Source organism: Sapajus apella, unplaced genomic scaffold (genome assembly GCF_009761245.1).
Source record: "Sapajus apella isolate SASKATOON/1434 unplaced genomic scaffold, GSC_monkey_1.0 scaffold100, whole genome shotgun sequence".
Classification (NCBI taxonomy): domain Eukaryota; kingdom Metazoa; phylum Chordata; class Mammalia; order Primates; family Cebidae; genus Sapajus; species Sapajus apella.
This window is the reverse complement of record NW_022437040.1, coordinates 2,747,126-2,761,384: the sequence shown is the minus strand read 5'-3', so window position 1 is coordinate 2,761,384 and position 14,259 is coordinate 2,747,126. Positions and strand designations below refer to the sequence as shown.

General features: G+C 36.4%; 1 long non-coding RNA gene across 1 annotated transcript in view; it reads right to left on the bottom strand.

Moving 5' to 3' along the window:
• Positions 1–2,010: 2,010 nt before the first annotated feature.
• The window catches only part of LOC116536407, a 74,585-nt gene continuing 62,336 nt past the window's right edge, over positions 2,011–14,259 (bottom strand). The window contains exon 4 of the long non-coding RNA XR_004262613.1: positions 2,011–3,030. This is a non-coding gene — a long non-coding RNA (uncharacterized LOC116536407). The remainder of the gene's footprint in view (positions 3,031–14,259) is intronic.

Sequence of the window (14,259 nt, the reverse complement as noted above, 5' to 3'; positions counted from 1 at the left end):
CAGGGAGATCACTCGGTTCCTCCTGGGTCTCCTGCTTAGCCAAGAAACTCTATCAAGACAGTACGTGGAGCAGCTACTGTGCTTATTGTGTGTTTGCAGCCTCTCATGGATCACGGTCCCTCACTGCCTGAGGTCTAGTGCCTTGAAAACCATTATTTCACATATCTGTTTCGTTTTTAGGTTGTTTTAGGTCAAGGGTAAATCTGGTCCTGGTTATTCTGTCTTGGTCACATGCAGAAGTCCCAAATTTACATTTGAAGAGACAAACTGAGGAATCTCCTTTAATTGTGACTTTATATGTATATGTGCCTTGCAATTTACAAAAGATTTTGTACTAATACAAGAGAAAACAATCTGCGAAATATGTTGTCTACTCCTAGTCACACTTGTGTCAACGGTTAGTCACTGGTTACATTGCTTTTACAGTTCTATGTTTGTTGTTTGTTTTTAGTTTATTTCAACAAATATTCATTCCATAAAGCCTGAATGATGAATACCCTTGAAAAGTTTTACAAGGTATATGTGATTCAAGTAAGTCAATCTGACTTTTATAATCACTGTTGCTACATCTTATAACCTTCTCTGAACTCTGAAGTCACTTAAACATATATAATTTACTTAACATTTATGATAATATACTGAGATTACCTAATTATGTAAAGTTTCCCTCAGTAGACTATAAACTTATGAAAGGTGGTGACCACCATATTTTATTCATCTTTTAACCTCTAGTATCTAGCCCAATTTCTGCCCCGTACCCCGAATATAATATGCCTTTTTTTTTTTTTTTGAAACAGAGTCCCAGTCTGTCACCTAGGCTGGAGTGCAGCGGCACAGTCTTGGCTCACTGCAACCTCAATCTCCAAGGTTCAAGCAATTCTCCTGGCCTCAGCCACTTGAATTGCTGGGATTACAGGCATAAGCCACCATGCTCAGCTAATTTTTTGTAGTTTTAGTAGAGAGGGGGTTTCATCATGTTGGCCAGACTGGTCTGGAACTACTGACCACAAGCGATCCACCTGCCTTGGCCTTCCAAAGTGCTGGAATTACAGGCGTGAGCCACTGTGCCTGGCTAATAAGCCTTTTATGCATGTTTATTAGCTAAACTGAATTATTCTAGATCTTGGGTGAACATATTGGGTTACTATACTCCCCCCACCTTTCAAACATGAATATTTCACTTTTGATATAAACAATAAAAACCTACTTACAAAATAATGTACCCTGTTATTCCAAAAGAATGAAATTTGACCCAAATATAAATCTTTAGTTATATCCTCTGACATTAAAACTTCACTTGCCTGTGGTTCTTGTCTTTTATTCTGCCTTCTAATTGGTATTCACTTGATTTATAAATCCCGTTGGCATTATACTTCTTATAAAGGCATTTTGTCTATCTAAATTAAATCTTATTCACTTGATTTTCTCTTATATCTTAAACTCTCAAGATCCATCTGCAGTTTCTCCGTTTTTGACTTTCTAGTCTTGAGTGTGTAATCTCCTCATTTGCAATCATCTCTAGGGTTTACTCAAGTTATTTTTTCTCTCTTCTCTTCAAGTTAACATATTAGAAGGATATTGACCATAGGATTAGTTACCTTTTGAAATCTTCCCTTAATTTTTGGGTTATTCTTGACTATTATAATCAGTATTCATTATTTTCAACCTTGAGGCATCGTTGATATGCTTCACGGCTATAGAAAGTGAAAACCTTCTTGCTTATTTGTATTGTAGAAAGAAGGTGATTAATTCAGCCTAAGTTTCATGGGATCCTTCCCATGAGACGACCCTGCCATCCAGAGAAGCACAATCTTCAGCCTCCAAGAAACTGTGGACTTTGGCTATTGAGTTTCTAAATTTAACACATGGACACAGGGAGGGGAGCATCACACACTGGGGTCTGTCGGGGAGAAATAGGGGAGGGACAGCGGGGGGTGGGGAGTTGGGGAGAGAAAGCATGGGGAGAAATACCAGATATAGGTGATGGGGAGGAAGGCAGCACATCACACTGCCATGTGTGTACCTATGCAACAATCTTGCATGTTCTTCACATGCACCCCAAAACCTAAAAAAATAAAAGCTAAATTCAGTGTCCTTAGAACCAATTCATTTTGAGGAGGATATAATTTTTTGAGGAGTTCAAAGGGCAATTATTATTTCCAGGTCATTTGTTAAAAACTGCTGCACAACATATTTTAATACTATTTAGGTGCTTACCTATCATGGATTATTAAATCTGATTGTGTATGATGCCTTTGCTCCCCTAGAGAAGTAAGGGGTACATAAGCCCTGCAGGAAAAACCAAATCCAATCCAACATTTTCACGAAGAGATCATAACTGTAAATCCAAATTCTATAATTCAATTGTAATATTAAATTTAAATCCATTAAAATTATGCAATCATTATACATATAATTTCTAATAATTGGACTGATAGTTTGACGTAGGGCTAATAATCCTCCCCTGTTGTAACAAGAATTTCCTGGTGCTTATATGTTATGAGACTACTATACAGGCTTTATTTGTTGTATTCCTTTTTTTCCATGAGGAACAGAGGCTGAAACTTATAGTGGAAAATAGGCACATCAGCAAATAGACATGCTTATAGGAGAGAGAAAACAAATGACTCCTGTGGGATCTTGATGAGGTAATGTATGTGAAATTATTCAGAAAATTGAAAATAATATGCAAATGCAAAAAGTTATTACAAGTCATGCCAACTCTTGGATCCCGGCCCAAGCTTCCAACTGGAGCAGGTTCCCCAGGCTCTTATTTTCCATTAGGGAAACTCAGCACATTTAAATGATATTAATGATATATTAAAGTAGTAATGTGATAATAAGGCACTTAGTAATAACGAAATGACTATATGCTATAAAGAAACTTGATTTCCATATACACGTGTCAATATTTACATTACAGGATCAATTCAATTCAACAGATATTTATTGAATTGCATCAGGCACCATGCTTGACACCGTGACTTAGCGAAAAAAGCAGGTGGTCCATGTTTTTGTGGAGATGACAGTCTGTTGGGGGTAGAAAGATAATGACAGTTGTAATTAGGCAATAACGACGTGATATGATAACATGTTTTTCTCACTTAACAGATTCATTCATGAAACACAAAATAATTATTGCCCCTTACAAAATGTCAGTTCTCCTAACAGGCTCTATAGATATATACCATTGAAAATAAAAGTCAGGGTCTGTGATCTCAGAGAACTAGATGTGCAAAGCAGTCACAGCAGTGCAATAAATGTTAGCATTTCGGGAAGCCATTTACAAATATTATGCAAGTAAATTTCACGTTCCAAATTTTATTTTATGTCCCTCCCTCTCTAGAAGGAGATACAAGAGACACAGAGCAAGAATATAAGTACCACCTTGATTCAGTAACGGGAGATTGTATTAGAGTTCCCTAGAGGAAAAAAAAGTAATAATATAAATATGTATATATACATCTATATACCTGTTATAAAAATCGGCTCACAAAATTAAGGAGTCCCATGATCTGCCATTTGCAAGCTACAGAAGCAAGAAAGCTAGTGGTTTTATTCGGTAAAAGTCCAAAGGCTTCAGAACCAGGAGCGTTGATGTCCAAGGGCAGAAGAAGGAAGACAGAAATGTCAGGAAGAAGAAACAAATGTAACATATAGAAAATAGGTACAAACATGATATTAATCCAACTGCATTAATAATCACTTTAAATGTGCATGGTCTAAATATGTCAATTAAAAGACAGAGATTTCCAGAGTGGAAAAAAATAAAAAACAACTGAATTTAAATAAAAAAAACTCAGTTGAACATAAAGGGAAGAAGTAGAATGATGTATCATGCCACTCTAGTCAAAAGCAAGCTGGAGTAGAAATATTAATCGCAGAAAACACATCATCTCGGAACAGAGAAGATGAGCAGAGATAAAGAGGGTGATTAAATAATAACAAAAGTCTAAATAAAAACAACAATGAAAGATAAAATAATAGTAAAAGACTACAATGGAACTAAACTAGAAATTAATAACAAAAATTACTGGAAATCTCTAAATACATGGTAAATTTAAAAGCATGCTTATATATTACCCAGGGATCAAAGAAGCAGTGTCAAGAGAAATTGAAAAATAATTCTGAACTAAAGAAAAATGAAAACAGAACTTAACAAAATTTTTGGAATGCAGCAATAGTAGTGCTTAGAAGGAAATTTATGGCTTCAAATATTTATATAAGAAAAGAAGAAAGATTTTAAAACTCAATTGCTTTAGACTCCACTCGAGAAAACTAGAGAAAGAAGAGCAATTTAGGTTTAAAGTAATTGGTAAAAGATATAACAAAATTAGACCTGAAATAAATGAAATTGAAACCACAAATTTCACAAATGTAATAGAAAAAAAATCTCAAAAACCAGAAATTGTTTCTTTGAAGTTTTTTTTTAAGAAAAAAAAAACCTTGCTAAATCTCTAACTGAACTAACCAAGAAAATAGATTAATATTTCTCATAAATATGGATGCAAAAGTTCTCAATGAAATATTAACAAACTGAATCCAGCAATGTATAAAAAGAATTATAAACTATGAACAAGTGAAATTTATTTGAGGTATACAAGAATGGTCTCACACTTGAAGATCAACCAATATGATCTACCATATCAACATGCTAAAGAAGAAAAATTATATGATTATATCAATTGCTACTGAAAGAGCTTTTGACAAAATTCACATTCACGACAAAACTTTCAGCAAAATATAAATAGAGTGGAATTTTCTCAGCTTGAAAAAGGCATCTACAATAATCTACAGCTAACATAATACTTAATGAAGAGACACATTTTCCCTAAGATAGAGAAAAAAAGCAAGATGGTCCTCTCTAACTACTCCTAAATTATTATTGTACTGGAAGTCTAAGTTAATAGTAAGACAATAAAAACCAATTTAAAATGTATAAAATTAAAGGAAGAAATGAAATTATTTTTATTCAGATGACATAATTATCTGTATACAAAAGAATTCCAAAGAATCTACAAAATACTACTAGAACTAATGAACAAAGTGGCAGGTTAAAAGATAAATATACATAGTCAACCAATTTTCTATGTATCACCAATAAGTGATTGAAATGAAAAATTTTAAAATCTACCACTAATGATAGCAGCAAAAATGGAATGTTTTATTATAAACCTAAGAAAATATATACAGGATCTACATATGGGAAACTATAACACACTGATAAAGGAAGTAAAGAAGACACAAAGAAATGTTTCATGTTCAGGAATCAGAACACTCTTTACTGTTAAGATGTCAATTCTTCCCAGTTTAATTTATACATTCAATGCCATTTCAATAAAAATCCTAGCAAACTATTTTTCAATATTAACTAACAAACTGAGTCTAATTTTATATTGAAAGGCAGAAGACCAAGGATAGCCAATGTAACCTGGAAAAAAAAAGTTGGAGGACTCATACTACCCAATTGAAAGACTTCCTGTGAAGGTACATTAATCAAGACAATATAGTGTTAGTGAAAGAATATTCACGTCGATCAATGGGACAAGACAAATAAGCCATAAACAGACCAACACATGCTTGTGTCAACACAAGCATAGCCAAGTGATCTTTGACAAAGGAATAAAAGCAATCTTTCACTAGAGAAAAGATAATATTTTTATCAAATGGAGTTGGAACAATTAAATGCCCATATGTAAATATAGAATTCAGACAGAAACTTTACATTTTCCAAAAAATTGAATCAAAATGGATCATAAGCTTAAGAGTAAAATGCAAACTATAACATTCCCAGAAAAAAAAAAAAAAACAAGAGAAAATATGTATACTCTGGAGTTTGGCAATGTGTATTTAGATACAAGACAAAAAGTACACCCTATAGGAGAAATGATAAACTTACTTTATTAAAATTAAAATCTTCCACATTGCAAAGAAACTAAGAGAATGAAAATCCAAATCATAAATTGGGAATACATGTTTGCAAAATTTGTATCTGATGAAGGAATTAGATCCAAAATATACAAAGAACACTTAAAATTCAACAATAAGAAAACAACCTAATCAAAAAATAAGCAAAAGGTCTGAATAAACGTCTCACAGGATAAGATATGCAGATGGAAAATAAACACATGAAATGATGCTCAACATCATTTGCCATTAGATAATTGCATGTTATTACAACAATGAGACACCATTGTGTACCTACTATGGTGGCCAACCCTGTCATCCTTCTTCAATTGAAAATACCAATTGTTGGCAGGGATGCAGAGCAGCAAGAAGTTTCTTTTGTTGCCGGTGGAAATGCAAGAGTACAGCCACATTGGAAGAGAGTTTGGCAGTTTTTAACAAAGCTAAACATTGTCATAACATACAATTCAGTAATCCTGCTCCTAGGTATTTACCCAATTGATGTGAAAACTTATGTCTGCAACATTCATGTGAAGATTTATAACGCGGCCATTCATAATTGCCAAAAACTGGAAGCAACCAAGATGTCCTTTCATATATGAATAGATAAACAAACTGAAGTACAGCGACTCAATAGAGTACTATCAGTGATAAGAGGTAATGAACAATGAAACCCTGCAGAAACATGAGTGGATAATAAATGCATATTGCTAAGTAGAAGAAGCCAGTTTTAAAAAGCTGTGTGATCTCCTTTATAGAATATTCTGGAAAAGAGGAAGCTGTAAAGACAATAAATATATCAATGATTTTTGGAGCTTTGGAGGAGGTGAGTTAAATAGGTGATGAGCAGAGGATATTTTAGGGTGGGGAAACTTTTTTCTGTAGGCAGGAAGAGGTAACAGTGTTGCAGGGCAGGTCAGCCTCAAAATTGGGGCTCATCCCAAGAGGGCTTTTGGTTTCCCTCAGGAAAGAATTAAAGAGTGAACTATGTTGGTAGAAGAAAACAACTTTATTAAGACAGGAGTGTTACATCTCTGTGAGTGTTCCTGCAGAGCAGGGCTACCCCACAGGCAGTGTGTACAGAACAGCAGCAGGGGCAGTTCTGCAGTCATATTTATACTCACTTTTAATCACATGCAAATTAAGGAGCCGATTATACGAAAATTTTTAGACAATGGGTGGTAACTTTTGGGTAATTGCCATGGAAGAGGGTGGCAACTTCCGAGGTTGCCATGGCAGTGGTAAACCAATGTAGCACTGGCGAGCATGTGTCTTATGGTGGGATGCCTTTGCCTCTTTCCTGTTTTAGCTAGTCTTCAATCTGGTCCAGAATTGAGTCCAACATCTGGAGTTGAATCATGCCTCCTACTTCAATAGCAGATACAAAGGCATAAGAGAGAAAGCAGAGAGAACAGGACATTTTTGGAAACTACGCCATGATTCTTAGAGAATGAATACAGGAGAGGGTGCTGAGAAGGAAGGGAGGAAGACGCAACTAGAGATGCAGGATGCAGGCAGGGTCAGGTCCTGCTGATTCTTAAGTGCCATGGAAGTTATCAACCCTTGTCCACGTAATTAATAATAAACATTCAAGGCACTGATGTAATTTGGTATCAAAGAGCTAATTATGGTCTCTCATCATTATGTATTAGAGTCATAGCTGATCACAAGTTCCAGAGAGAAGCATAAAGTCATCAAAAGCAGTCAGCCAAATCTGGCAAAATGAAAGTGATTGTTGCAATATTTTAGGATTCAGTTCAGAGTTTAAATCTTTTACATCTGTGCTTCCAACCGATTCATTTTAGAATTGGTTCTGAGAACAAATTGACTGGCTTGTAGCATTTCCATAGTTCAAGGACTTGTTGCTAAGGTGGAAACAAGTCAGGTTTGAAGAATGACCTATTGCATCTGGTGTGTTGATAACTTCCTCAAACTGCAAATAATGTAGAGAAAAAAAAGGGCAACTGAATGTTTCCTGTCTGCAGAAAAGTATCTGGAAGTAAAGCATTCACCATTTCCTTTGAATGTCAATAGATTTGCATTTGCACTATCTTGGCTGCACATAGACTGAAACACCTGGTGTTTGTATGTTCAACCACACATTATTATTTGTTGGTGGGTTATTTATTGCCATTTTATAGACTAGAAAAGTAAATAGAATTAAATTCTGAAACCCTGGATTTACAATGTAAGGCCAAAGGATTGTGTCTAACACACATTCCTAAGGTCATTTCTTTATCGCTTTTTCACTTTCATTACAAGTTCAGAGCAGTGATTCTTATAGAGGGATTGATTGCTATATGAAGGTTCAAATTCAATGCTGTGCTACCTTAACACTTATTTCATTCGGTTTATTTCAATTTGTTTGTTGTTTTCAGCACTCTGTTGGCAGAGCCATTTGGAAGCTAAGATTTGTTGTTGTTGATGTTGTTATTTTTGAGACAGAGTTTCAGTCTGTCCCCCAGGCTGGAGTGAAATGGTGCGATCTCGGCTCACTGCAACTTCTGCCTTTGGGGTTCAAGAGTTTCACTTGCCTCAGCACCCCAAGTAGCTGGGATTACAGGCATGCATCAGGGCACCTGGCTGATTTTTGTATTTTTAGTATAGAGGGGTTTCACCATTTTGGCCAAGCTGGTCTCAAACTCCTGACCTCAGGTTATCCGTCCACCTCAGCCTCCCAAAGTGCTGGCATAAGCCACCATGCCAGGCCTGGGGACTAAGTTTTATAGAAGGAATTCACCTTGACTCTTAGTAACTGTTTCTACTGGCAGTACATTTCTCAAGGGTCTTTTGTTCTGAGATCCGCCCTCTTTGTCCCTGATAAATGCCCCTTAAATAGGGAGAGACCCCATTACAGCTGTCTGTTGAACTCTGCTCCACCTGCAGGGTACACCCAGGCACTAACCACACACTGCTCTAGTCCTAGAGTGTCACAGTATCAGCAACTCTGTATCTGTGAATAAAAACAGTTTTTTGTTTATGTTTCAGAGGATAAACATTGACGCAGCTTTGGGATAGAGTCATTACATACAACTTTTTATTCAATAGGTATATGTTTTGTGCCTACCAAGTGCAGGAAATGAAATGCAAGAGTCTGTTCCTTGAGACACTTCCTTCTTCTCTTGTAAGCTCAACACAGGAAGTCAAAAAGTCCACTGGGTGGGAGTTGAAGAGATATTTAGCAGCTGGAAGTGCTTTTGGCATCTACAAATCATTCTGTTTTTGTGTTGCCTGTTGCCTATCCTGTTTACATGAACACTGATGAGAGAGCCAAAACTAAGTCAGTCTTTCTTCATCTTCCTTCTCAAATTCTTCATTGCAGGCAGCCGTTATCCGTTAAAAAAGCTTTTTAGTCATACTCACATCTGTGTGGTGAAAATATTTCCCTCCTAGAGGAAATAGAGTTCCCTCCTTTATTTGCATTGAGTCACAACCAGCTCTTATTTCTGGCTCATGCCTAGGTTACTGGGCAGCTGTCTTTTCACCAATAATTCAAGACTCAGGTTTCTTCAACTCTATGACCTAAAAGTCCCACGCATTAGTGGGCTGAAGGATAAAAATCATGGAGACTTAGGAAAACCTTTGTGGGGCTAGAAGCACATCTGCTCATATTCTACTAGTTGAAAACGGGTCAGAACTCATTTGTCTAGCCACAAGAGCTACGGGAGAGGCTGCGCAATGCAGTCTAGTTTGTGCCTAAGAAAAAGAGCAACAGGAATTGATCTCTGCCATGCCTCTCGCTTTTCTGGGTGGGAGTGAAGTGAACAGCAGATTCCAGGAATCTGCTGAGGACCCACTGCCCCTCAGCACTTCTGACTGCTTATGGTGTCACTTTCTTTGGGGACAGCAAGATTACACCTCGCAAAGGGTTTATGCTTTCCTGGAAATATTCACTGTCATTGAAGTGAACCTGTATCTTCTATGGGCTAACAGGAGTTGAGACAGAGGCACAAGCAGTGGATCCAAGCCCAGCAGACAGAACTTTCCACTCTTGTATTCGTGACACAGAATAACCATGTGCTGTTTATCATTGCCTGCTTAACTCCAGATGAGGAAAATGAAGGAAGTGGAGCAGTGTTTAGACATTCACTCTACATGAGACGTCTTCTCAGTGCCATGTGTGCATCATTTCGTTTAACTCTCAGGACCACCTAGCACTTAAGTACTATCCTTGCTTTCTAACTGTCACAACTGCACCTGATCCTTAGAAGATGTAAATAAGTCGTGTAAGGTTATGTGGGTAGTGGATAGAAAAGGTAAGATTTTAATCTCGGTTTTTCTGATATTTAAGCTTGCCGGTTCTCTAATTGCTTTGTCAGCATTTTATCGTACTGCCTCTTCACTGACATTCCGTGAATGACACCATTTGACATCTGTCCTTCACATAGTAGACCCTTGACGTATCTCTGAGGAGAAATGACTGATGGGGGTGACTTCTTTGAGTTTATGTTTCTCTTGGTTGAATTTGAGAAATTTTACTAATTGTGTTAACATTGGGGTGCCATTCTATACACATCAATATTCTTTTTCTTTTTGTCATTGTCTTCTTTCTCAGTCATTATTTGTAAACAACTGCAGAAATTTTCATTTCTTTTCAAGTAATGGTTTGGGCTAATTTATTATTGTTCATCTTGTTCATGTAGCCATTTCTTTATTTATTTAATAATTATAATTTTTTTTTTTTTTTGAGATGGAGTCTTGCCCTGTTGTCCAGGCTGGAGTACAATGGTGTGATCTCAGCTCAGTGCAACCTCTGCCTCCTGGGTTCAAACGATTCTCCTGACTCAGTCTCTGGAGTAGCTAGAGTAGCCACCATACCCAGCTAAGTTTTGTATCTTTAGTAGAGACGGGGTTTCACCATGTTGGCCGGGCTGGTCTCAAACTCCTAACCTCATGATCCACCTGCCTTGGCCTCCCCAAGTGCTGGGATTATATATATGAGCCACCGTGCCTGGCTGAAAATTATATTTTTTAAGAATTTATGGTGGGTAGGCATTCTGCTTGGCGCTAGGAATAAGGGAGAGGATATAAAAATGACTGTGACCTAATTATTCATCCATGAGGGAATCTCTAGGGTTGTGATTTGCAGAAAAGATCATCAAATACTTAAAGGAGAAAGAGTAATGCGCCCTTACAATACAACTGCAGTCACAAAAGTGTTGGTTTTACATCTTGTGAATATAGCAAGACAATGAGTTGCCTAGGAATGCGTATTTTTCGAAACTTTCATTTTAAGTTTAAGGGGACATGTGCACTTTTGTTACAAAGGTAAACTTAACGTCATGGGAGTTTGTTGTACAGGTTATCTTGTCACCTACGTATTATGGCTAGTATCCATTAGTTACTTTTTTTTTTTGATCCTCTTCCTTCTCCCACCCTCCACCCTCCCATAGGCCCCAGTGTGTGTTGTTCCCTTCGATGTGTCCATCATTTAATTCCCACTTATAGGTGAGAACATGCAGTATTTGGTTTTCTGAAATTTTGAGCATTTGCATGAAAGTCTGATTTATTTTATGCTTAAGGCATGTTAAGTGTTTTCAGTACTTCCTATTCACCTCCTCACTTTTATTTTTGGATGTGCTCTTTGTTCACGTTCAACCACTCTGTGTACATCTCAGACATTTGAAATCTTAACAACATAAATTCATTAATATCAGAGTACATTTTGGTATGGCTGAATACTTCTTCAGAAGAACTCCTTACCTATGAACTCCAGCTAATATTTCTTGTCACCAGAACTCTCATTTCTCTCTGTACATTTTGCATCTAAAGAGGCTACACTGCAAAGCTGGCTAATAAAAGTTCACGGCACTAGTTGCAACTTTACCACTGACTAGTTGTGTGAACTTTGGACAGTTGATCTCTTTGGGCCTCAATTTCCGAAGCAATTAATAAAATCAGAAACTCCATTCTTCGTTCTGGATTGTTCCACTTAGGAATTTTGACTGGTTTTTGTCTGTGGTTTATAAAAATTTAAATCCATAGCTATAAACACTGAAACTGACCAAGACCTAAGATCTTAAGCATATTGACTATTTTTAGGGGGGGGGGGGGGGGGGGGGAATTCTACAGCAAAATATTCATGATGCAGAGAATTAGGAAATCACATCAAATACTTGTTTTGGTAAAGTCTTTGAATGCATTATTCAAACTCTTTGGTGCAATTTTTACCATTTGAAATAAAGGGAGTAAACAGGAAGTTCTCTAAATCTTTAGAATGCAGTGCTTTGAGATATGATATCAAGTTAAGTTGTTGAAATTGACATGACAGTATAATAACTCCTATCTGAATGGGTCAGGTGTTTCTATTTAAAAAGAGATAAAACCACTTTCATAAAAATCAGGATTTTTTTTTTTTTTGAGAACACATGAACACAGGGAGGGGAACAAAACACACTGGGGCCTGTCAGGGGTGAGAATCAGGGGGAAGGAGAGAATCAGGATAAATAGCTAATGCATGCTGAGCTTCATACCTAGGTGATGAGTTGATAGGTGCAGCAAACCACCATGACACATGTTGACCTATGTAACAAAACTACATGTTCTGCACATGCAACCCAGAACTTAAAACTAGAAAAAATCATTTTTAAAAAATTTGAGACAATTAAGTGAGAATTTAGCAGAAATATGGAATAAAACATAAATATTTTTGCTGTTTTCTCAATTCTCATGATTTTCCTGAATTATATCTAGATAGATAACAAAGCATATTAATATTAGTACATTTAAGCAACTCTATGAAAATTCAAAGTGAACAAACAATTATGGAAATAATTTTCTCACTTAAAAGAACATTTTCTTGGAGTCAGTTGTTAAACACACGTTTTCTTATTTTGTCAGAGCCTTTTGGGAAGCAGCAAAATGTAAAACTACATCTGAAAAATTACTATAATTGTCCAAAAATCAGGCCAAGGGCCATTCAGTGTCTTGTAGATGCTTTTTTTCCCATTGATTTTAATCTAAGCAAATTAATCCTCTTTCAAAATTAAGCATTTTCCCACAAACCCAAAAGTCACCAGAGAATTTATGACCTAAAAAAAAGTTCTATTTGTACTTTAGATTCAGGGGAACATGTACAGGTTTTGTTACCTGGGTATATTGTGTGATGCTGAGGTTTGGGGTACGATTGATCCTATCACCAAGGTAGAGCATAGTACCCAATGGGTAGTTTACAGCCCTTTGCTTTTCCCTCTCTCCCCCTGTTAGTCCTCAGTGTCCACTGTTCCCATCTCTACATCCATGTGTACCTAATGTAGTTTTTGGTTTTCTGTTCCTGCATTAATTTGATTAGGATAATAGCCTCCGGCTGCATCCACGTTACTGCAAAACATGATTTCACTCTTTTATAAGGTTGTGTCATACTCCATGGTGTGCATGTACCACATCACATTTTCTTTATTCAGTCCACCACTGATGGTCACCTAGGTTGATTCCGTGTTTTTGTTATTGTGAATAGTATGGCAATGAACATATGCATGAATGTACCTTTTTGGTAGAATGATTTATATTTCCTTGGGTAAAAACCCAGTAATGGGATGGCTAGGTCAAATGGTAGTTTTAATTTTAGTTATTTGAGAAATCTCCAAATTGCTTTTCACAGTGGGCTGAGCTAATTTACATTTCTGCCAACAGTGTATAAGTGTTCCCTTTTCTTTGCAGCCTCACCGGTATCTGTTATTTTTTGACTTTTTAGCAATAGCCATTCTGACTCGTGTGACATGGTGTCTCACTGTGGTTTTTAATTGCATTTCTCTGATAATTAGTGATGTTGAGCTTTTGTTTTTTAATATTTGCTGGCCGCTTGTACGTCTTCTTTTGGGATTGTGACTTCTTTTGCATTAACAATCTGTATAGATTAAGTAAGAGCAATCTTCAGTAGTTAAGTGAATATCATATTAATGATCTGCTTCATTTTGACTAAACTAGTGATTCTATTCCAGAAAGTGGTAAAAAGAAACCTGGTGAATATAATATAATATAATATAATATAATATAATATGTATATAATGAGCTGACTGAAAAATTTATGATGATATTTTCCAAGTTAATTACTAGATTTGCACAGCTATGTTTAAAAGAGAAATACTGTAAGTCAGCAAAAAAGGTGGGGTGGGTTATGGTAATTTCCATATACCACACCCCAAACTGGCAAAGGTATATCACAATCATACTGTGATGTTAGAGGAGTGTCTATTTCCACCCAAGTTACACATTGGCAGAGATATACATGCATTGAATTCTGCTGCACCTTAAACGTTTAAAGGATACATATTGCTAAGGAAAGGATAGTCTCAGCCGGCAATATGCATTCTCAGAATCAAAAGAGAAAGTAAGATCTTTTCACATACTTCC